The following is a 23,807-nucleotide window of genomic DNA, read 5'->3' as shown; positions in this document are numbered from 1 at the left end:
CGGTGCAAATTTGTTGAGCTGATCTCTGTTGTTGATCACGAAGCATCTACACCCAAAAATATGAAAGAAGCGAACATTGGGCTTGCGGTTGTTAAGACCCTCATATGGTGTTTTATTGAGGCGTTTGCACACAATGCTTCGGTTTTGGACAAAGTAGGCGGTTGCTACAGCTTCAGCCCAGAAGTAGAGAGGAAGTTGGGCGAAGTTAAGCATGGATCTGGCTGCTTCTACCAGTGTGTGGTTCCTTCTTTCTACTACACCATTTTGTTGCGGTGTGTAGGGTGCTGAGAAGTTGTGAGAAATGCCCTTGGACACCAAGAAACTGTTGAGAAGATGATTGGTGAACTCGATGCCATTATCACTGCGGATGCGTCTGACTGGAAGCTTGATCTGAAGTTCGATTTCTTTGATGAAGTTGATGAAGATCTGCAGTGTCTCTGATTTGAGTCTGAGGAAGAAGACCCAGGTGAAGCGAGTGTAATCATCAACAATAACCAGTATGTACTTCTTGTGGTGGAGACTGGCTACGGTTGATGGACCGCAGAGATCAATGTGTAATAGCTCCAGTGGTTCAGAAATAGAAGAGTCGATTATCAGAGGGTGACTTGCTTTAGACTGCTTACCACATTCACAAGTCGGACAAAGAGTATCGTTGCTGAATTTGAGAATGGGGAGACCGCGGACTAGTTCTCCAGTGACCAGGTTGTTGATGTACCGGAAGTTGAGATGAGCTAACTTTCGGTGCCAAAGCCAGCTGACTTCAGATACAGCTTTCAATAAGAAGCACAACTGTGGTCTTCCAATGATGAGAGAAACATCCAATGGGTACATGGTACCTTCGGATCGAGATTTGATCAGGCATGTGCTCCGATCATTTGTCATTACGTAGCAAAACTTATCATCAAACTCAACTCTATGTCCTGCTTTACATAGTTGGCCAATACTGATGAGATTGTGTTTAAGGCTTTCTACATAAGCAACCTTCTGAATGGAAAAGTTCCCCATAGTGAGAACACCATAACCTCGGATGACACTGTTTGCATTGTTACCAAACGTTACATTTCCACCATTGCATACAGGCCTGAAATCCCGAAGGTACTCTAACCTTCCGGTCATGTGCAAGGAGCAGGCACTATCAATTAACCACTCATCTTATTGTTCCTCCTTGCACAAAGCCTGAAAATTACACGGTTAGTTTAGGCATCCAAACGAGTTTGGAGCCTGGGACAATTGATGTGTTTCTGAATGATGCATGGTCCGAGGTTGCAGAGACAGGTCTCTTGTCAACTTTTGAGCCTAGTCCTGGGTGTTTGAGCAGATTTGGATTGCTGTGAGTTTTTGAAAAGTTACGAGGTTTCGTGTTGTGATGTTGTGAAAATATACGAGGTTTTTGACACTGACTTGATTTGATGTAAGATGAATTCTTTTGGCAGCTACACTGACATTTGCAAAAGGAGACTCTTTCATTTGATCTGACACTATGCTTGGTCAGCGGTATATGGTATGAAATGGACTTGTTACCGGTCCGAGGTGGGTAACTTCTGACACAAGTGTTGTTGGGTTTTGAAAAACTTTGTTTTTGAAAAGGTTTAGCACGTGCAAATCTTTGAGTTCTTTTTGGTGGATTTGGTAAGATGCCCTTCCAATTGTTGAAATTTTGATGTGACTTTAAAGGTGTTGGAGTGGGCAAAATACCTTTCCATTTAGGATTATTTAAGGAGTATTCCTGAAAAACGTAGTTTCGAAAGGACTGAACACCCTTTTGGGTTGTGTCAGTAGGAGTAGGAATGACTTTTGAAACTGAACTTTCCTTTTTGTTTGTTTTCTTGAAAGAAGAGTTTTTTGAAAAGTAGTGTGAGAAAACAAATTTTTCTGAACTCTTAGATTTTGGACTTCTGACATGCTTTTTGTTTTTTGAAAGAGTTTGTCTGTTTGTGCCTCGAGATCTAACTTCCTCTTTGAAGGCCTTTTTTGCCAAAGATTTTGGTGAACCGCAGTCATTGTTGTTTAACTGCGGTTTCCTGGAATTTTTTGAATAATTTTGAAAACGTGGGCTTGAGTCATCAGAACTAGATGATTCAGGAATTTGGGAGCATTGTCCTATTTCAAAATTTTCTATAGGGAACTCATGAAATATGGGCTGAAGGGTTGTAGTTCCTTGAACTGATGACTGTGGTAGGGATGACTTGACTACCGCTGAGTAAGTCTTAGATGGAACTTCGGTGGGACATTTGTGGGACTTTTGACTACAGTGAGAGACACTGCGGTCTGAGGACAGAGATGGAAATTCTTTTGAGACTTTGGGGCCCTCAACAACAATTTCTTCATCAACTACAGAGGAAGTTTAAGAATTTGGATACATGGTGCCACAGATGGGAATTTGATCACATGTGTGACCCGAAACCTCAGGCACAATTTCCTCAATGACACAATTATTGCTTAAATTGTGCAGTCTACCGAAGTGAGTTTTGATATCTTCGGGAAAAGTCTTGTCATTGATAGGAAAATGAAATTCTCTATCCGGAGGGACATACAGTCTGTCTTTGTTGAACCGGGGTGAGGAGTCCATTGTGGTAGGATATCCATTCGACCAACCCCAATTGTATGTATTGTCCACTGTTCCATTGTTTACCAAATTTTCAATAGCTTCACTTTCATTAAACAATTTTTCAATTAAGAGATTTAATCGTACAATTTCTCTCTGAGCTAAATCTCTCTGGTTCAAAGCTATCTCTAATTGGGTTTCACTTAACATTCTAGCATCTTTTTCTAATTCTAGATCCTTCTCTAACATAGCCATTTTAAGTCTTTTGTTGTCCAGTCGTCCTCTCACGTGGACCATCTCTTGGGACGCAATGTTCTTCTCATCTAGGGCTTTATTATAGTCTGTAAGGACGGCAGCACAAGTGTCATTAAGATCATCTATGTAAGGCTGACAGTCATGCATACTATAATTTAGAGTTTGGATCATGAGTTTTACCTGTTCGACGATGCTTAGAGTTCCATCCTTCGCCATGTAGCAGTAGTTCTTGTTCAGCATTGAAGATCTATCATCATCCGCAGTGGCCAGCATGCAGATTTTCCCTTTTCCTTTGACACTGCTGATGGCCTCATCTTCGTCTCCGGATGACCAAACTTGATGGTCTCTTTTAACATGGGCCACGTATGCCCTTGCCTTTTCAGCTTTTTCTTTGTCTTCCAATTCTAGAGCCATTCTGAGGTAGAATGCTCTATCTTTTACTACATTAGCTTTACAATCTCTTGCGAAATGATTCTCCTTGTTGCATTTATGACAAATTACGTCATTCTTGTCCTCTGAAGGAGTACCAGAGTCAGTGGTTTGAGGAGACTGCGGTACCTCCTTTGGTTGATTATTCTGAGATTGCGGTGGTGGATGAGAACTTTTGGGATATCGAGGGTAGTTGTTCTGAGAACCGAAGTTACGGTTGAATGGAGGTTTGTTGAACTGCTGATTCTTGCGGAAGGAAGGAGGTGGTAGACGGTTGAAATGTTGGCTAACCAGAGCAATAGCCTTCTAAAAATCTTCTTCATCATCATACTCAGAATCCGCTTCGTATGACTACGGTGGAGTGTCATACGAGGAAGAGTAGGGTGACTGCGGTGGAGCTTGTGCTACAAGAGCAAGTGGTCCTCCGAAGTCAGCACAATTTTTGAGTTCGGTGGATTCTTGTGCTTGCAGCTCTCCATAGAGCTTGTAGAGTGACAAAGAGTGAATCTTCCTGTCGCCTTGGACTATCATTTTGGCCGTAGTCCAATGTCTTCCAAAACCATTCAAAAACTGAAGATTGGTTTCATGGTTACTGCGGATGGTGCCTGCATTGGATAACTTGGTGACTATCAGATTGAACCTTTTGAAGGATTCTTCCAAACTTTCGCCAGTATGAGCTTTGAAGTTGTTGAACTCGTTGAGTGCGGTAGTAAGCTTTTTATCTTGTGCTTGTTCTGACCCTTCGTACAAGTTCTTGAGAACATCCCAGATCTCTTTTGCTGATTTGCAATTTATGATAATATCGAAGTTGTCAGGAGCAACTCCGTAGGAGATTTCATAAAAAGCAACAACATCATTTTCCATTTTATCGAGATCATCCTTGGTGGGACGACTCATGGCTGGTTGACCTCCTCCTAGCCTGGTAGCAGCGCCGTCAGTTTGGACTGGTGTAAGGACTGGAACATGTGGTCCTTCTTCTACGGATCGCCATACATCTCTACCCAGTCTTCTTAAGTACCTTTCCATTCTTTATGACCAGTGATGATATTCATTTGCGACTAGTATTGGGGCTCGGTTAGAACCACCAACACTGTTAGAAACATTCAGAGATAACGATTGTGTCATTTGAAATTTTTTGAAGAAATGAGCTTTAGTGGTATAGAAGGCTTTTTTGAAAAATTAGAGTTCCGTTTTCAAGAAGCAACCACTTTGGCTCTGATACCAATTGTTGAGAGAAAAAACTAGAGAGACACACTTGAACAATAGTTAGAACAAGTATATTGCGGAATAGTTAATCTCAAAGTATCTAAAAGCTCAACAATAATATAGTTAGATAGTTAGAGAGTTAGTTGCGGAAAGTAAAGAAATAGAAATGACAGCAATTGTTATATCAAGAATACACTTAAGCTGATTCATAACAAGGAATGCATTCACTCCAAGTTAATAAGGAAGATCAAGCTTAGTGATTAAGTCTTAAAGACTTGCTCCGAAGAGAGGTTATAATCAGATATGTTTCAGTAAGAAGTGAAGAGTGAAGATAGATAGAATGATAACTTCAGATATTGTATTCAGATTGAATGCATAAGTTATCGGTGATTGAGAGATATTCAATACAAGAGAATAAGTCTCTATTTATAGAGACTCAGCACTACACTAGACTACAACTCTATAAGCAGCCATGCAAGGCATACTGGATAATAGAGTGTGTTACATAAAAGACAAATAAAGTAATCTAGTTAAGTTGGCTGCGGTAGCTGACTCCGGGTGCTGATGCGGTTGCTGGTGACAAAATTGACTCCGGATGCTGAACCGTTGCGGTAGAGAGATGGTTGCGGTAGCTCGGTTCAAGAGGGTCACTTTATGATTCAACATCATGTAATTAGACTAACCATTAAACTAATACAAAACATGAATCTATTGACAATTATCTTTGAAATTGGGTTAGAATGAACATTACCACATCAAAAACAGGTTTATAGGTTCAAAAACAGCTTATGGTAATGTTCCTAATCCATTTCTAGCCAAAAAACTCGAAGATATGCTGCCAGGGGCTCCTACTTGTCGAGTGTATGAACCTACTCGACGAGTAGGATGATTTTCTTCATGGACTCGGCGAGTTCATTAGTGGACTCGGCGAGTCCAGTGCCCAAAATGCCCGAAATTCGACTTTTTCAGCATTTTTCAGCAATTTGCATCAAGTATAATTGAAAACAAACATGGCTCTGATACCACTCTTGGGTTTTGAGCATTCTAACACTCCTAAGTGTACATGCAACCCTAAATACCTTGGATCTATGTTTTATCTATTATACATGCAAATATGAATATCCAAGGTATTATCCTAACTAGCATACCAAAACACCGATACTAGGATAATAAAATCGATAGAATACATACCTTGTTGTTGTTGCTTGACTCCATGTAGCTTGAGAGCCTAGTGCCCCAAGTGTGACACCTCAAATGGTTCACACAACATCACCAAGACATGGAATAACCATGAAAAGAAGACATACATGTTCAAATCGGCTAGCCCTCTCACATATGCATCACTAGTGCCAATTTCTTGAACTAAAGGGGTTCTTATATAGTGTGGCTATTAGGGTTACACCATGTAACTCATGACTTTACCCATTCCTTATGCTCCGTGGGTTTTAACCTCCATGGAGTATCCATGGATCACCACATGGGTTAAACCCAACATAAGGAATCTTGGATCATAAGCCCACATATATAAGAATGAATGATTTACACAATCAATCCCCATATATTTAATTAGTCTATTTTTTATCACTAAATTAAGTCCAAATTAATTCTTGATCAATACTAATTAAATAACATAATTTCATATTAATATATTAGAACTTATAATATATTAATATGTCACAAAATGTCTTTTCCTTATAAACGGTCTACCCAAATGTTCTGATGCCATGCAACCCAAATGGACCATGCCGAGTCGGGTCAAGTACATACCAATTATAGTTATGGACTTAGACACTAATCCAACACTTAGTGCATTCTTATGGCTAAGAAGAGTAATTATGAATTGTTGAAGTGGTTAAATCAAGAAGATGAGTCATACTTCGTTCCAAAACAATTCTTAGAGTCATACTCCAAGATTGTAACTTGAGTGATACATCTTAAAGAAGGTTTATAACACTTGTCAAATGTAAGAGTAAAGTGTCCTACTCTTGTACATTTGAAATTGGTAAGTTGTGATGTTTTGGATAAAACAAAGACCAACTAAGTCCAATTGTGTGAAGTGTTTCTCTTGATAAAGAATCTGCACTATCTCTTGAATATTTGGCAAGTGAGTCTTATATGTCAAGAGGACAGTGGGAGTCTTAAAGATCTTGAAAAGGCCTCCAGATCTAACCAAGAAGAAAAACCTATAGTTTTGTTGGATTAGTGTCTAAGCCCGTAACTATATTGGTAAGTACTTGACCCGGTTGTGCATGCTCCTTTTGGGTTGCCTTCACCATAGCAACGTGACAGGGTAAATTATGAAGAGAGAGAGAAGATATTATAGTTTATTAATTTATTATAGGAATAATATATTAAAGGAGAAATCATATTATTTGATTAATATTAGTCATAGATTAATTAGGAATTAATTTGGTGACGAAAAGAGATTAATTGAATAAAGGGACTTAAACTGTCAAATGGTTGATAGTTGTACTTTTGGGCTGGGAAACCTAATGGACTAAGGGGTGAACGAAATTATGATGGGAGTCCATCATATTTTCGTCCATGGCCTTATTCCAGAAGGCTCCATGGGCTGCTTAATGTTTAAGCTATCAATTAGGGTTTTGACTGAAACCCTAGTTGCTCACAGTATAAATAGATGCCCTAGCATACATAAATCTACAACTTGCATTCCTAGAACCCTAGAGCCGATTTCAAGAGCCTCCTCTCTCTCTCAAATACTACCTTCTTGCTAGTTGGTGTTTTTAAGCCATTAGAGGAGTTACACTTGTGACTCTAAGCTCAAGGAAGAAGAAAGATTCAAGCAAGCAACAAGAGGTAATCTTCTAGATCTGGTTTTAATGTTAATTTCGAAATATATATATCCTAGATCTAGGGTTTGCAAGTCTTGGAAGAAAAGCATGTTCATTAGAGAAACCTAGATCCAAGCATTAGGGTTTGCATGTGCACATAGGAATGTTCTTATGCACAAAACCCATCAGTGGTATTAGAGACTTGATTGGTTTCTCTTGAATTTGATGTTTTGTGTTTAGATTCTTGCTTAAAAAATCGTTTTTTTACTCTCTGCCTGATGAACTCGGCGAGTCCCATTGTGGACTCGACGAGTAGGATGAACTCGACGAGTCCATATAGGGACTCGGCGAGTCGGAGCGTCAGAAAGAGGGAATTTCGGGATTTCTTGCTGTTTTGCTTGAGGATACTTACCTAAATTGTTTTAGTCTAATAAAATCCGAATTTTATTACCTTTGTATCTATATCCTCATCAAAACAAAAGATAATTACCAATTGTTTAAATAATAATTGCCTTATTTGATAATACTTGATTATTTAAATTAATTGTTGAATTATCTTGCAAGTAATATTGACTAGGTCAAATTTAAATAATTATTAAATTAAATGTTTAATTGAAAATTATTTGCTATTTGATCTTTGTGTTTTGGAAAAGTTCAAAACTTGTCCTCAAGTTTTGGAATTTAAATTTTTGATTAAAAAGTTTAATTTTGAAATATTTAAAATTCTAAACCCTAATGTTTTTGAAATATTTCAAAACTTGCCCTCAAGTTTTGGAATTTAATTTTTGATTAAAAGTTTAATTTTAAAATGTTAAATTCTAAAACCCTAATTTTTTTTTTGAAAAGTTCAAATTGCACTCTTATGGTTTTATTAAATTAATTAAGTGTATAATTAAAAGAGAGTTAATAAATCCATAGTGATATTGTTTACATTTAATTAAATTAAAAGTGTAATTTATTAAATTAGAACACCTAGTATTTTAAAAGTGTAAAATACACTCTTATACTATATATAACATTAAAAGTCTAATATTATATGTGTAACTTAAACTGCTAGTCTTACCGTTAGTAGGCCTCATTCACGAAGCCGATCTATAAGGGGGTTTAACTTAATATATAACTCATGATTTCTAGCAAACACTTTAAAACTAATAATGCACTATTTTCAATGATCGATAGTTTTAATTACAAGTTTTAGTGTTTCTTCTTTTTCAGTCAAAAAGGTCAAAACTGTCAGATTTTCAATTACAAGTTTTAGTGTTTCTTCTTTTTCACAAATGGAGTTTAACTTAATATATAACTCATGATTTCTAGCAAACACTTTAAAACTTCCACATGTCTATTTAATCGTCAACATACATCAATTATTGAAGATTAAAATATATCTCAACCTAAGTTTTAAATCTACATATAATTATTGATCTTAAAATTTTAACAATAGCAATCATCGTTGCTACCTTCTTTTTCTTTCCTCGACACTTGATTTCTCGATCTCCTTCTGATTTTAGATCTCGCACGGCCATAATAGTAACATAATACATTGTCTAACTTTATTTCTGTCTATTTTGCTTCTCCTGGTATCATGTTCGTACACACACAGACTAGAAGTCTACCCTTTTGTTGTGAGCGATTAATACGTGTATAGTCGTGAGGCATAATTTTGATTTAGTCAACTTTGATATATTCAATTACGCCTTTTATCATATACATCTTGTTTTAATTTGAAATCTACTATAAACAAGTGATCCTTATTTACATTTGCTCTTTCATTCTAAATTCGGAAACTTGATTTAAAATGCAAGTTTCATTGTATTTTTCCTTATAATTAATACACAAGATTAATACCCTGATGCTTATAATTTTTCTATATCCGAAAAATATATGTGAAGGATATGTATCCTTATGTTTCTTCTTTTCTTTAAATACATCAAAAGTTTTAAATTTTACGATTATCTATTCTCTAAATGATTGTTTTTGTAGAAACACTAAACTAATAATGCACTATTTTCAATGATCGATAGTTTTATTCATTTCTTAAAAATAGCATTCTACTTTGCAATTTTCAGTGAGTTCCTAAACTCTCAAACTTGTTTTCATAAATATTCTGACTCCTCTTAAACTTGTATTTGTCTTGACTTAGACAATTAGTCAATTTTACAAAAAGCGTAATATCAATATTTCTATAAAAAAAATTCCCTTAACGACGACTTAAACATTTAACTTTAATTTATCTTTTTATTATTTTACTACATCGTTTGATCGCCACACATGTATCTTCATTATCTTAGAATTATTACACATTTTGATAATAGTGAGATTAATTATCATTTCTAAACACACATTTTGTTAACAGTGAGATTTTTATCACTTCTAAACACCTAAAATGCTATCTACACAATGTGATTTAAAATATCATAAACTTTCACCGCCTTCATTAGAAACAATGACTCTGTAATTATATATACTCTTAGAATATAGTTCTATTATTGTAAGAGTAACCGTAGTAGTAATTATAGCCTCGGAGATCCTCAATCATTTCGTAATTTATTTTGTAGACGACACTTATATAGCCTTTACATTTGAGATGTACCAAAACTTCGTTGTCTACCCTTAGTACGTGTTTTTAGGAACTTACCCTCGATCGCTTCCCCTTTCATTCGTGCTACCCCCTTCTTATTTCGGAATATATCTTTTCTAGATGTAATAGCCAACCCGGAAGTGAACAAATTGTTCCTAGTCTCTTCTTTATTAGGAGGCGAATTTACACTTAGTGCTAACTTAGAATGCAACTTAAGGATCAATGCGGCTTTAACGCTCAGTGTAGTTGGTGCTTCAGCAAAACTTATACCGCTCTCTTAATTCATATAATATCTAACTAGATGATCTTTTTTGACTAGGTCGCCGTGGTTGGTTCATGATTCCATGAACCAAAGTTTCCATAATCTAGACGAAAGAACTCGAATTAAGGAAACACAGATTTGACTATAGCTAAAGAATTGGGTTCTTCCTTTGAGGAAATAAACCCAAAATAATCAAAGAACACTTCAAGTCACCACCTCTCCAGCTATACATTGTATTCGACTGAGTTCAAATAGAATACGTCACGAATTGAATTTCGGGACGAAATTCATTCAACCGGGGGTGACTGTGACAACCGTCAAAATTCGAGTCGGTTCTAGATTTGATAAACTTAGTTGTACGTGTAGGCACGACACATACTAGAGTTAGTAACTAGAAGCTAAGTTATAACCTACTAGAAACTTGGAAACAAGTAGGATCGAATGATAGTGTACTTAGATTTCACATTGGTATGTGAATTCTACAACTACTTAACTGTAGAGACTATCCATATTCGGGTCATTCCTTGACTTGAACACCATTTCATGAATCATATACACCCATCTTGAAATTGACCTAGTAGTAGAAATGAGGTCAAAGTATCATAGAAACTTAAGTCAAAGTTGAAGACTAGGGCTAGTATACTTGATTCCTCAATTTCGTTGGATCTCGGAATCACTACATAGAATGCCAATAAATCGATAAAAATAAATTACAAACATTATTTTTAACTATAAAATAGTTATGAAACTCTAACACAAATTGAAATCTCAAATAATTCAATTTATTTTGATATCCAAATATTTATTAAATCTCAAGACCCTAAAACCCCTAAAAACCCTAAAATCTCAAATTTATAAACTTTAACACCTAAAAATCCACAAAATTTGGTATGGACTTTGTAATATCAATTTAAGATAACTCAAATTAGTAAAATATAACCAAGGAGAAATAAAATTTAAGTCATTAGTAGTTAACCTTATTTTCTAAGCAAAAAATCAAGGTTTTGTGAATGAAAATTAAGATAAGGTATATATTTTATAAAAACTTGATATTTTTATAAAATAAAGTTATAATTTTATAAAATTTAAGAGAGTGAGATCCTCTCTCCATTCTAAAGTCGGATTTCTATCTCTCTCCTCTCTCTCCTCTTCCCAAGACACTCAATCAATTCCTCTCCACACTCCATTTCTCCATACTTCACTTTCTCTCTCACACTCCCTCACTTCAACTTCTCTCTATTCTTCCTCTCTCTCAAACCCACGAATTCTTCCAGAAAATAGGTCCAAGAACACACCTTAAACTCGAAATCTTCATCATATTGTAGTGTTCTTAAAGGTAAAATCGATTTCTACTTCACTTTTCCTTCAAGTTTTGTTATTTTTCTTACACTTTCTCTATCTTCTACTCCATTCTATTGTAAAATCATGAACACTTGCACCTACTCACGGTTTTGATGATGATGGTGATAGGATTTCACCCAAAAACAACATGCATGTTGTAGATGGTGAAGTCCCATGACCTAAACCTAAGTCAAAATCAAGGAAATGCACATTTCTACATGTTTTGGTGGAAAAACACCACATGCATCCAAAGTTTTCTTTCAAAAACGAACTTTGAACATTTCAAACTCATGAATGGTCTTCAAACAAACATGCATGTGATGATATTCAAGCTTAGATGCTAGATCATCAAAGTATGTTATTAAAAGCTTTCAAATATGTTCATGAAAAAATTTATTTCCAAATAAATATCTAAAACTCCTTTTCTGACAAAATTCGATTTTTCCCAGATTTCCATCAACAACATAAGATGATCTGTAAATTTCCAGAAAATAATTCATTTATCTCGAATTATTATAATTAATGCAAGAAAATAGGGCAATAAATCATATAAAATACTTTTTGAGGTCTATAAATCCTACGTAAATTCGTGGATGACCCCTATGCTAAACAATGACCCCTCATTTAATGTCAATGAATTTTGTTACTGTTTAGTATGGTTTTGAATTTTCTTTTTTTTACCTCCAATAAATCATAAAACCACTTTAGAGAAGATGAAATGGATACCTAATAATTTTCGAAGCTTGTACTCTATGTGGACGACTTAGAAAAATATATTCAGAATTTTTCATATTGGATTCCTATTTTTCCCCGATGTTTGTATTTATAATGGCCTAAAATTTGAAAAAATAGTTTGCTCTTCCAAAATTCATGAATATTTACCAGAACACCTTGTATTACATTAGGATGCTACATAAAATTTGTTATGATTTTTCTCTTCTGTATACTATTTTTCTTCTATTTTCCCAAGATTAAATACACTTAAACCCACTTTTTATTAGAATAAATGCACAAAAATCATAAAAATGGGTTAAACAGTCTAGAAATTCATTTTTATATTTTTACAAGCTTAATAATGTTTAATAACAGTAATACAAAAAGTTTTGGTAATTTTGGAAACTGTTTTCTATTTATTTCAATTTTTATTAGAATAAATGCACAAAAATCATAAAATTGGGTTAAACAGTTTAGAAATTCATTTTTATATTTTTCCAAGCTTAATAATGTTTACTCACAGTAATAAAAAAAGTTTGGGTAATTTTAGAAATTGTTTTCTATTTATTGCACTTTTTATTAGAATAAATGCACAAAAATCATAAAATTGGGTTAAACAATTTAGAAGACCATTTTTATATTTTTCTCAGCTCAAGTATGTCTAATAGCAATATAATAAAACGTGTGAGATTTTTTATCCTTTGAATGCTATTTTTCATAAATTTATATTGTTATGAAGGCTTAAAAATAAGGAAAAATAGTTAATCACATCAAAAATTCAAGCGAAAATTTTTGGAAGACTTCTACTGTGTTTAGAAGGAAAATGCAAAGTTTGAGAATTTTTGGAAACTGTTTGATAATATTTTGGCTTTTTAAGAGCTTAAAACACATTTAAATGTGTTGAAATACCCTTAATTAATATTACAAAAATCTGGAAATTAATATACAAAATTGTCTTAATCACATGAGCTATAAAATTTTACGATTTTAGAAAAAAATGTTTGTAACTTAACAATATTAAATTTTGACACAATATTGGCATAATTCTATTGTAGTAGCAAATATACTAGTGTTAGCTTTCTATTAGAGACTCATTAGTGTGTAACATCGTGTAGGAATCGATAGTGGTACAAGTGGATCGTAGTTGAAGGCACCATTTGCATCATCTCAATGCATATTGTGAGTATTCACGCACTCCCCTATTTTCGGTTTTTATATTATAGGGTGGAAAAACATGTCCGAAAAACTATTTATTGTTCGTTGTATTTAAATTGATTTGTATCAAACTTGATTGCTATATTTTGCTATATCTCTCTATGTATGTCTATGCAACACGGAACATGAGAACTTATTGTCTTAAGTCCATTCCCTTATACTTTACTCCAACCATTAACTCTTTGAGCCAATGGTCATGATGGATAGCGCTATTAGGAATTGGCAACTCCTCACTCGCCCGATTGCTTGAGTGCATGATACCATATAATCTATGGAGCGATAAGCATAGATCTTGATAGGGAATCAGTCATAGGCTTGGTTGGGAACTCATTGTTTGCTCATATACATACAAACTCGCTTATTAATTATAGCAATGAACTTTGTTTCTCAATATAGCAATAAACTTTGTATCTCATTATAACAACGAACTTTTGTTACTAAATACTTATTTACTTGTTTTAGCAACAAACTTGGTTGCTTCTTATAGTAACAAACTCGTTTATTAATTATAGCAATGAACTTTGTTTCTCATTATAGCAATGAACTTCATTTCTCATTACAACAACGCACTTTTATTACTGGAAACTTATATACATGTTTTAGCAATGAAATTGTTTGCTGCTTGTAGAAACGAAATTGATTGCTCATTTTAGCAATGAAACTTGTTTACTCGTTTGAGTAACAAACTTTATATTCCATGAGAATATGAACGTTGCATCTCATTTGGGCAACATACTTTATCTCTCATGATGACAAAGAACTTTGTTTTTTTTACAAACTTATTTACTCATTTTAACAATATACTTTTATTATTGGAAACTTTTATCAAACCTTTGATTTCAATTCATGGAACCAATATTATTTTGTTTATCTGTGAGTACTCACCAACTATTTTTATAGTTGACGCTCGTTTTACATGCTTTTTCAGGAATCATCGAGTAAGTGGCACTTAGGGACACTTCACTGTTAGGAGCATTCACATGTGTTGCATTCCAATTTTCATTATAATTTCTTTTAAAAGTTGTTCAAACCCATTGTAAATTTGTAATGATTTTTAATACTATGGTTGGTGTTGTCTTTTAACTTTTGCTATGAAACCCTTTATACTGCCAAGCCTCGTGTTTCCGCTTTAGCGGGGTGTGACAGAAATGGTATCAGAGACGAAGGTTATAGAGAATACCGGTTTTCCTTTGGAAATCCACAACTATAGCGAAAAAATTTCTAAATGTTTTTAAAATATAGAACATACTATTGGTATAACTAATTCGAGTACGCATTATTGGACTTTAATTACGTATAGCCTGGCCAACTTTGCTTAATTAAGGAAACTTAATGCGAGGCTTGAAAGGGTTATAGTAGAATTATGTTCAAAACGATTTTCAACTTAAACTCTTGAAAAACAAAATTTTTCGGTGTGCGTACGGGCATTACATATTATAGGCATTCATCTAGATACACTTAGAAACTAAGTGCACTTTTAGAAGAATGCCTTTATTTAGAAATATTCTTACCCCTTATCAAGTGCTACGTTAACCACTTAGGTTATATCACTAGCCACTCTAGGAGCAATGGACTTAGTACTGAGAATGAGTATTCCACGGTAGTTGTTGACTTTAGATGTAAGGTTAGTAACTAGATATACACTAGTAATAATCTTAAGTCGAAACCTATACCAATTATTCCTCAATACCTCTTCATCGTCTTTGTACTAGAGTTACAACTAGGAAAGCGTTCCGATACCGACACGGATGAAAATTGGATCATCGCGTAAGGAGGTAGAAGAGTCGTTTCTAAGTAGTCACTTGGATATCATTGGAGAGCATTCCCAATTCGACTCACGAGGAGACACAAAGGTTTAACCCATTGCTACTGATACGCGAGGCTTCTCTTCTATGCTACAATTTAGCTCTAGGTTGTTTCCACCTTGAGCTTAAAACTTAACATAGGATATCCCTTTGACCTCTATAAAAGGTCGTAAGCTGCATTTGGCACCATAAAATGTTTTACAAACAATTTTTCTTGTCCTTTATCATGGGGGAAAAACATCGGTACTAGCCTTATACTCGCCTTGTACTCGCCTTAGTATTTAGGTACGATCAGCTACACTAACATACTTATTCCTTACTCCTTAACCTTGTGGGGTTTTGAGCATTCTAACACTTCCTAAGTGTACATGCAACCCTAATAAACCTTGGATCTATGTTTGTCTAAGGTACATGCAAAATATTAATTTCCAAGGTTTATAACCTATCTAGCATGGCATGGGGTACTTTTAAACATAAAAGGACTAGATGAATTACATACCTTTTGTTGATTGTTGATTCCTTGGAGTTTGAGAGCCAAGCACCAATAATGTGAATGCCTCAAATGGAAATCACAAATCACCACAAACTTGGAAAATGTATGAGAGAGTATACTAACACTTAGAAATCGGCCACCACTATTACACACACACTAGGGCTGTTATTTCATGCAACATGAGCTTGTTTATATAGTGTGCATGGTTAGGGTGAAACCCTAATAATCCATGTCTTTTCCTTTCCAAGGATCCATGGGTTAAAAGCTCCATGGATCATCCATGGACTTCCATATAAGCTTAGCCTATAAACAAATGAGTATTAGCCCACACCATATAAATATAATAGCCCATGATTTAATTAGTCTTCCTTTTAATAACTAAATTAATTCATAATTAATTCAAGATTAAAACAAATTAAATAACATGACTTTATATTAATATATTATAACTTATAATATATTAATAAATCGTAAGTATACAATTCTCATAAAATTATCCATAAACAGTTTCGGTGAAGTGCAACCCAAATGGACCATGCCGGGTCGGGTCAAGTATATACCAAATAAGTTATGGACTTAGACACCTTATCCAATAGTCTCCCACTTGGATAAGTCTAATAACTGTATTTGCGTATGTTACTTCAGGAACCAACCAGCAATCGTAGCTCTCGAAAACTCTGTTGAACTATGAAGCGCCATTTTAGATAAGTGATCATATAATCCTCTGTTCTCATGATATCAGCCGGACAAATACATGGAACAACGTCGTACTTATTGTCCAACAGTTTGTTTCCCGATTTCCGATTTGTTTGACAAAGAACTAAATTGAACACATCAATTAGGTTCTGACCGGGCCCGGTACATAGGTCAAAACAAAATCATCGAGGGGCCCATATATCGCTTCTAATCCTCCAAGGAGTAGAAGGAACATATAAACTTCGACTCATATACTTGTTTCTACTACTTGTTGAATTATACACAAAGGCACGTTTTATAACATCAAGTTACTGATGCGTTTATGTGCAATCAATGCACAACCAACTCATAGGTAACAACTCATATCTCTAGGTTTGAAGACTTATATGATATTACCGTCTCACGATCACTCGAGATAAATTCCATGAAGTGATACAAGTGAGCGTGGGTTAATTCCAATACTCATAACTTATGAGTACTCATGAATGTTGTAGCAACCATTGCTATGTCTAAACACGTTTAGCCATCTACAAACTCGATTCATGACAGTCTTAATTCATACCTACTTCCAACATATGAACGACTGTGGAGTGTTTAAATAACTTAGTCATTCGGAAAGAATAACCTAGCTATTCTGGAAGTCAAAACATGCAAAGTGAAACACAATAATAATCGAATCCAATATGGTCTCAGAACCCTTTTGAATATAAATAAAACCACCTTTTATTTATCACCATATTGATTACACATTATTCATTGTATAATGTTTCAAATAATCAACTTAATACTTGAACAAAAACAACAGTCGTCCCATGCTCCTAGCATGTACACTTTGTTTTTCTAAACAATAGTTATGCCATACTCCAAGTATGCACACTATGTTTGTCTATGATCTTTACTTTGTGAAATAGATCAATTGAACATGATTCCAATGATGCTCATTTCACAATCCCAAATCCTTATTGTAAATGTAAGAATTCCTAATTCCTACCATTTACCAAAAATCTGTTAGATTTTAAACTTATATGCATTGATCCCCTCGTAATGATTATGCACAAGGTCACCAAAACCTTGTCATCAGTCATTACAGAGGATTCCAAAGGAGATCAACTCTATGGAAACAAACTCTCATATTCAAAGTACATTGCTTTGAACATCCTTCTTGCATAAAAGTTTCTAACTTTCTCATAGATTCTTAATATCCAACTCCCAATATGGAAAATTTCCATATTCCTATCTTGATTATCATATCTGAACAAGAGCTACCTCTTTTCAGAATATATCCATATGGTCCTTCCAAAATTTAACACTATACTTCCAACTGTCCTTGTGCAACCAATCTTTGGTGAGCCTTAGATAGTCCTCGACAATTGCTTAATCATTTTAGTCTTATCCAATTCTAGACTTTTCCCTTCTTAATGCTCTGAGCATTTGGAAAATTTACAAAGGATGAATACTATAGCACATGTGACCGATCCTATACCCGAAGCATATGGGACACGATTCACGATGTCTCACATAAAGACCTGATACTGGATCAGTCTTTTGCTACAATATTTTTTATTTTCCATGTTTTCAAAAATCGACTATGAAGAGGGATGTCGTGATCATAATCGAACTTGAGAACGCAATAGAATTTCCTTATGTTGAACCATTCCAACATAAAATTCATATATATATCCTTGACTAAAGATGATTAAGAACTCAATCTAAGCTTTTAGAATTGAAATGAAGTATAATTTCCTCTCCCTTAATTATAGCAAAACAACTTTTTCAACCCCTACAACTTTACGAATTGAAACTTTTGTTTTTCTATAATTAACATTGCTAACTTGCAACACTAAACATAATAATCATGCTCCAGCTAACATGATGATTATCAGCATAACACTTATGCTCCCACTAGCTCTGACATATTTCCAGAAATCAGCTGGACTTCTGAAATTTAGATTCGTACACCCTTTCTTAGATAGCTCACATGTGTGTCTAAACAATTTCCAGAACTATGAAAAGGGATGCCGTAATCATAGTCTTAATTGTTTAGACCTTTTCCATTTCTCACAAGTCCATGTTAGTGTGCCGGTTAACCACACACGCTCCACTAACGTCTTTGAGAATGCAAACATCACAATTGCTATCTACTTAAAATCTTCTTAGTGAAAACATTTCCTCACCATCATTTTCATGAAGCGGAGAGAAACCTTATGACACTTAGGTTTTATAGTGTATGAGTTTCTATCCATGTGAATTTGTCAAAACCATAATCACAAGACAAGGTTAGTAACAAATTCAGCCTTACATGGATTGAACTTGTTCAATCTTAATTTCTTGTCATCTGGTAGCACAAGGCCCACCAATGCTTCCAAGCTGTTATGCACACAGTTTAGAACTAATAGAACTCATATGCATAGACAACTTAACAGGAACAGACATAGAAACAAGAATTATGTCAACTTAATAGGTTTCAAACCTTAAGTCGTGTGCTAGTGATAAAACTCAGGTTTTACTCTTGATTAAATCTTGAAATCCTTTCAGGATCTTTAAGACTCCCACTGTCCTCTTGACGTATATGTTTCCCTAGTCAAGAACCATTCCTTGACAAAACAAATATTCAAGGGATAGTACAGATTCTTGTCAAGATAAACACTTCACACAATTGGTCTTAGTTGGTCTTTGTCTTATCCAAGACATCACAACTTACCAATTTCAAATGTACAGGAGTAGAAAACATTTTACACTACATTTGATAAGTGTTTTAAACCTTACTTTATGTCACTCAATGTTACAATCTTGGATTATGACTCTAAGAGTTGTTTTGGAACGAAGTATGATCCATCTTCTTGATTTTAACCATTCCAACAATTCATGACCCCTCATCTTAGTCATAACAATGCACTAAGATGTCCTTAGAGTATGAATTTGTAATATGGTTTCATAATCATTAAGATGATCATAAAAACATGTATGATCCATCTTTTTGATTTTAACCATTCAAACAATTCATGACCCCTCATCTTAGTCATAACAATGCACTAAGATGTCCTTAGAGTATGAATTTGTGATATGGTTTCATAATCATTAAGATGATCATAAAAACATGATACTAAAGTACTCTCCCATATTTTCAGATTTGAGAAACTTTTATCTTTCTGCCAAATTTGATTCTTCTCATCCGTTCTGCCATACATTGAAACTTTTCCAATGTTATAGAATTATACTTAACCTTATAAGTATAACCATATTTACTAATCTTTAGTAAATCATGACGAATTGATCTTTGTGGTGGACCTTGACCAGCACACACCCAGTGTACCTAATTCCTTAGTCCTTCAATTGACTCTCATATGCATGTGATCAATGAATTAGTCTCAATTTTACAAAGATGAAAATTCTCATTCATCATACAATACAACTTGTATGATTCCAAGTTTCTGTCTAACTGAAGCTTGGGTGATGAGAACCTTTCCTCATTTGGTAAATTCAGACACTACCACATATGAGAGAATCAAACTCATATTTCTAATATTGCTAGAAACATACAAACATCAATTTTCCATAAATGCCATTGTAAGGGAAAATAATATAAAATAAACTAAACAAAACTTTTATTTCTTTATTAAAATGCGGAAAAATATTCCTTACATTGCAACTTTAAATGAAAACTAGGCTATTACATATTTCTTAGCAATCTATCATAACTTTTAAGTAGTGGCTCAAAAATCCGATCCTCGAACCATGCGATAGAAATCCATCTTCGTGATCAGATTCAACACACTCTTCTTTTAACCTTCCTTTTGCTCGATCCTGCTAAACATCAAGATGCAACCTAGTCACATCATGTAATAAGAATCAACAATTAGGAACTTTAACAAAGTTAGATAGTGGACTTACCTGAAGCCGAGTCAAACATTTTGTCTCTACTTGCTTTCAAATATTTCAGGTATTCAGGGCAGCTTCGCTTCCAATGTCCCTTCTCATGACAATAAAAACATATAGACTCTTTGGGAATGGTACACGAGACAATCACAGACTTAGCCTTTCCCTTTACCTTTTGGTCAACCGGGTTGACCAAGGCCGATCCCCTTCCATTGGGACGAGAAAGCTTTTCTGGACTTCCAATGTTACCATTGTCCATGTCCATGTAAGTTTGAGAAATAGATTTTCCATCAATATTTGCTTGACCATTGCGCCAAATCATTGCTGATTCAGCAGCAACAAGCAAATGAGAAAGATCTATTAGGGTTATGTCGGGATCTGTCATATGGTAGTCTTTAATAAACTCACTATATGACTCAGGAAGTGACTGAAGAACCCAGTCAACAACGAACTTCCTTGAAATAACAGCACCCAACATTCTCAACCTGTCTATGTGTGACTTCATTCCTAAGACATGAGTGCACACAGGTCTTCCATCTTTATGTTTCATTTCTAGTAGAGCTTGAGTGATCTTGAACCTTTCAAGTCTTCGGGCTTGTGGGTCAGGGAGAATAAATGGAGGAGGTGGAGGGAGTGAAGCATGATGTTGAGGGACATCATCTTCAAGAGGAAAGCTTGTTCCAAGCGATTTGGGAATATCATAGTTGTCTGAACCAGACATCTACAATGGGAGAAAATCAAGTTAGTTCATTCAAGTCCTTAATATAACACCCAATATGAAATATTAAGGCTAGGACCCAACACAATATTTTATAACTTGGAAGAGGGATGCCGTAATCCAAGCTATAAAATATTTGAAGGTAGGCGAATGACGATTCACCAATTTCCACCATGAAAAACGAAATAATTTATTAGGTTTTAATTGGATTTGAAACTTCTAGATCTTTTGAGATTCATTGAACTTTTCAATGGCATGTTTCAATCTCGACTGTGCCCTCTCAAGTTTTGTGACTGGGATGCCGAGGATCACAAAACAAGGTGTGAATAACCATGCAAACTCACTAGGTACCCTTAATACTATCACCTAATTGATGTGCTGGTTAACCACACACGCTCCACCGATCTATGATAAACATTAAGTCACCCTTTGTGATCCTTACTAGTCCAAGTTAGTGTGCCGGTTAACCACACACGCTCCACCAACGACTTGGTAAGGTACAAAGTGTGAATTCCATGGACTAGCACCAAGTTCACATTTTTCCTAAAGTAACTAAGATTGGGAATTAAAATATTTAGTTACTTTATAATAATCATTATACTTTTAATGAGGATTTAAAGTAATTGTCCTACCCGTTCGGCTAACGACCCTCTACCGATCAAGGAAGCGGTGGGTGAGAGTGGACACCCATTAAGCTGCCATTTTATAGGCAACAACCTTATACCCCCCTTATAGATCGGCTTCGTGAATGAGGTCTACTAACGGTAGAACGACTTATTCTTATACATATATATAATAATTAACCATTAATGTTATAAATAGTATAAGTGTTGAATTTTAACTATTAAAACTCTAAGGGTTGGAATTAAAGTTTATTAAAGTGTGTGTAACTTTACAAATTCCAAAACTTGAGAACAAGTTTTGAAACTATTCAAAACTTTTCATTTCATAACTTATGAATTAAAGGTTCATAAAAATGAAGACTCTTCATTTCCATGTAACTTATGTGTTTTAAGTGTGTGTTTAAAAGAAGTGACCTTTGGATATCCATAACTTGAGGACAAATTATGGACTCCATTAAAACACATAAATGATCAAGAATTAATCCTAAACAATTCAGCAGATAATTCCTATCATTTTCTAAATTCATAAGAACATGAACATGATCATCAAAGTTTCAAGAATTATATGGACACATACAAAGCATGAAATCTTGATATAAGCTATTGTAAATGGATTAGAACAACCATTACACCAACTAAAACAAGTTTTAAAACACCAAAACAATTTAGGGTAATGTTTCTAGTCCATTTCCAGCAGCAAAAGTCGAAAATCTGCATTCTGAGGCTCCTACTCGCCGAGTGCACGAACCTACTCGGCGAGTAGGATGAGTTTACAAATGAACTCGGTGAGTCCCCCCATGGACTCGGCGAGTTCATCAGTCAGACAACAAAACAATCGACTTTTTATCACTATTTTGCATCAAGTATCAAACAAACAAGCCTAGGCTCTTATACCACTGTGGGTTTTTTAGCATTCTAACACTTCCTAAGTGTACATGCAACCCTAATAAACCTTGGATCTATGTTTGTCTAAGGTACATGCAAAATATTAATTTCCAAGGTTTATAACCTATCTAGCATGGCATGGGGTACTTTTAAACATAAAAGGACTAGATGAATTACATACCTTTTGTTGATTGTCGATTCCTTGGAATTTGAGAGCCAAGCACCAATAATGTGAATGCCTCAAATGGAAATCACAAATCACCACAAACTTGGAAAATGTATGAGAGAGTATACTAACACTTAGAAATCGGCCACCACTATTACACACACACTAGGGCTGTTATTTCATGCAACATGAGCTTGTTTATATAGTGTGCATGGTTAGGGTGAAACCCTAATAACCCATGTCTTTTCCTTTCCAAGGATCCATGGGTTAAAAGCTCCATGGATCATCCATGGACTTCCATATAAGCTTAGCCCATTAACAAATGAGTATTAGCCCACACCATATAAATATAATAGCCCATGATTTAATTAGTCTTCCTTTTAATCACTAAATTAATTCATAATTAATTCAAGATTAAAACTAATTAAATAACATGACTTTATATTAATATATTATAACTTATAATATATTAATAAATCGTAAGTATACAATTCTCATAAAATTATCCATAAACAGTTTGGGTGAAGTGCAACCCAAATGGACCATGCCGGGTCGGGTCAAGTATATACCAAATAAGTTATGGACTTAGACACCTTATCCAACAAACCTTCCATTGAAAAGTTATTTCGTTTCATTGGTTTTATTTATCATCGATAAAATATTTTATAATCACTTCAATCAACTTAGTAGACATTTCCTAACAATGTAAGCCATATTCTCGCTAAAAATCTTTTGACAACTTAATTTAACTTAGCACTTTTCTTCAAAACTCAATTTAACAAATATTGGTTTTAACCTTGTTATTTCAATTTCATTTCAAATCCATTTCAATGGATAAATGTGCTTTTAAGGGCATATAAACCATTTTAAACCTTGCTTACAATTTTGACACGTTTTCGAAAAACTTAGAAACATTTTCTTTTATAAAGTGTTTAAACTCTATGCTATAAAACTTAAACATATGACATTGAAGTTCATATTATGTTGGGTCAAAAATATGGTTTATACTTTGCTTTTCTAGTTGATTGTAATTTTCTGTAATATTATATGTGTTTACAGTCAGGTTTACGGCCAAGTAGTGTTTACGGCCGTAAACAGGTTTACGACCGTAAACTCTGTTTACGGCCCAATGGGTGTTTACGACCGTAAACTCCGTTTACGGCCGTAAACCCAAGGCCGGCCCAATTGAGTATATATAGGGGTGAGGG

The sequence above is a fragment of the Lactuca virosa genome, chromosome 4 (genome assembly GCF_052849685.1).
Source record: "Lactuca virosa cultivar CGN04683 chromosome 4, Lactuca_virosa_CGN04683_v6, whole genome shotgun sequence".
NCBI classification, from domain to species: domain Eukaryota; kingdom Viridiplantae; phylum Streptophyta; class Magnoliopsida; order Asterales; family Asteraceae; genus Lactuca; species Lactuca virosa.
The sequence above is the reverse complement of the archived record's forward strand: the minus strand, read 5'-3'. Positions refer to the sequence as shown.